The 2,500-nt window shown below is 34.6% G+C and overlaps 1 protein-coding gene across 1 annotated transcript in view; it reads left to right on the top strand.

The window, feature by feature from the left end:
- LOC138055481 (transcription initiation factor TFIID subunit 11-like) overlaps nt 1–2,500 on the top strand; it is a 16,357-nt gene that overhangs the window by 1,997 nt on the left and 11,860 nt on the right. The window lies entirely within an intron of this gene.

The raw sequence follows: 2,500 nt of genomic DNA, 5'->3' as shown, positions 1-2,500 counted from the left end.
TTTAAGCCTCTTTTGTATCCCTTACCAGTATACACAATGCATTCCCCACATGATGAAATTTGATACAGGGATAGTATATCTTTGCTCACCGTAGACCCTCTGCATGACCATGTCACTTGACCTTGTCAATCATTAAAAAAAAAATGGTTGTAGTACAAAATAGATGCCAGAAATGGAAAGAGTGTGATGAAGTTACTAAGAATGTCAATTTTGAGGCCACTGGCATTTACAGTGATTTCAATGCTCAAAACGTTTACTGAGATTTATATGGAAAACAGCTGCTGGATGGGCAAGGCTTTGCTTTTTTACTTCATAAAATTTTTTTAAGAAAGTTATGACATTTTTTAATTTCGAAGACATGTTTCGATGTTACAAACATCATCGTCAGTACAAAATATTTGAAAAACCGTTAGGACTTATATAACAACTAGGCGAAACTTGCATAATTAAATATGATTAAGTGACAAGAAATACATATTTGAGTGAGTTACAGAGTGTTAGAAAGAATGTAGAGCCTAAAGCGTACAATGTAAGTGTCAGGTTGACGTGATGAACTTGTTGGTTTAAATTCTAGGCTGTTCCCAATTTATATGCATAGCCTCCTTGAGTTTAAGTTGAAATTTAGTAGGGGCGGTTTTTCAAATATTTTGTACTGACGATGATGTTTGTAACGTCGAAACATGTCTTCGAAATTAAAAAATGTCATAACTTTCTTAAAGATAACGATTTGCTTTCTGCTGTCTCGACCTTTTGGTTCCATTATCCACGACATAGCAGCCAGATAATATTTTTTGAAGTGAAAAAAAAAACATCTTTTGCTTATTTTTAAGACCTTTGCAAATGATGAAAAATGGTGTTTTCTATTTTGGAATATGTTCTCTTGTTTCTGAGATATTCAAGTTTTTGTTCAAAAATTAACATAAATAAAATTGGACATCACAAACTGTACACATGACTAATAAATCACAAAATATTGGATGGGTGTTTCTCGAACTTGGCACCAGTAATGTACATCAGATAAGGCACAAACCGCGACCCATTAAATTGTTGTCATGGCAGCACTTGTTTTCAGTCCCTCTCTACAAAGAACCAAATATCGAGCAGATTTTGAACAGAAATTAAAAAGTACAGGCAGATGGTCAGACTTGAAACGTGCTGCCCATAATGCTTTACATCTCTGTATAAGCTTATGGAGAGTGAACATATCTTATTACAACAATAAATGACAAAATCAATCCTCCATTAAATAGACCCAGCAGCAAAATGGTTGCCATGGCAACAGCCTAGAGGGTATCATTTTATGCCTTACTTGACTTTCATTACTGTTGCCAAGTTTGAACAACGTCCATCAAATATTTTTGGAGATTTTTTTGGGACTTTTTACAGTCATGTGTACAGTTTGTGATGTCATCAATATTTTTTTTTGAACAAAAACTTGAATATCTCTGGAATGAGGGAAGATATTCCAAAACAGAAAACATTGTTCTTAATCATTTTGAAAGGTCTTTAAAGTAAGGAAAAGACAGTTTTTACTTCATGGGCAATTTAAGATAGATAAATCACGTACTGGAACACTATTAACTGCATACTAACTGAGCGCAACGGCCGTACTGGGCAATATTGCCACGACCTTGGGCCAATATTTTCCCGTACGGCTTGAGCAAGTGAGGCTAGTAGGTTGTTTATTATAATTATGTCATTGTTTCTTTGACAAAAGCTGGTGAAGTTCAGATGCAGGGAAGCTTTCAATTTTCTCATTTTGAATACTATTAGCTTCCATTTAGCAGAGAAGAGTGTTCATATCAGTAGCCGTCTTCTTGTTTTTGTTTGAACATTTCTGTTGGCGATAAAATAATGATTTATATTTACATATAATATTGTCCTTTGGTTTGCATCCTGTAAAAAACTCAGATCATTTATGTGGACGTGTCAAGACAAGTTGTCACCAGATCTGGAATATGGTGTCCAAACCGAATCCGATATTTGGACTTTGTTACATAATTATATATATAGTTTTCGTTGTTAGAAAAATTAATGAATATGTCAACTTTTTGCTAAAATTCTAGGAAGAGTGAGCATAGCTTTGTAGTTTCACTTTTGTTTAGGTTGTTTTGTTGTTTTGGACGTTTTTGTTTTTTTCCCGTCATTAACTTGTATTGGAGTGTACGTGTACTTCCTATAAGGAGGGATGTAGGATGCCATCATGCACTTCCGCATATTTTAATCTTGTGCCGTACTGCACCTTGCATATTGTATTAAGTCACGTGTTCACTAGTTTGCAATGTATAAATAATTATTGTGCTTGACCTACAGTGTATGTTTGAGGGCGCTGGCTGCCACTCTGACTAAATGTCTCTCTCTTGCTCTGCTAAATAATCAACAGGTACATTTACGGAATATGCCAATATCATCCCTCAGTACCCCCCTGTTTATATAATTTTCAAGCTATGATCAAATTGGCCTATTGTCAATTGGGTGTTTCTTTCAAATTATTTATAAT

Source organism: Montipora capricornis, chromosome 1 (assembly GCF_036669925.1).
Source record: "Montipora capricornis isolate CH-2021 chromosome 1, ASM3666992v2, whole genome shotgun sequence".
NCBI classification, from domain to species: domain Eukaryota; kingdom Metazoa; phylum Cnidaria; class Anthozoa; order Scleractinia; family Acroporidae; genus Montipora; species Montipora capricornis.
The sequence above is the reverse complement of the archived record's forward strand: the minus strand, read 5'-3'. Positions and strand labels throughout refer to the sequence as shown.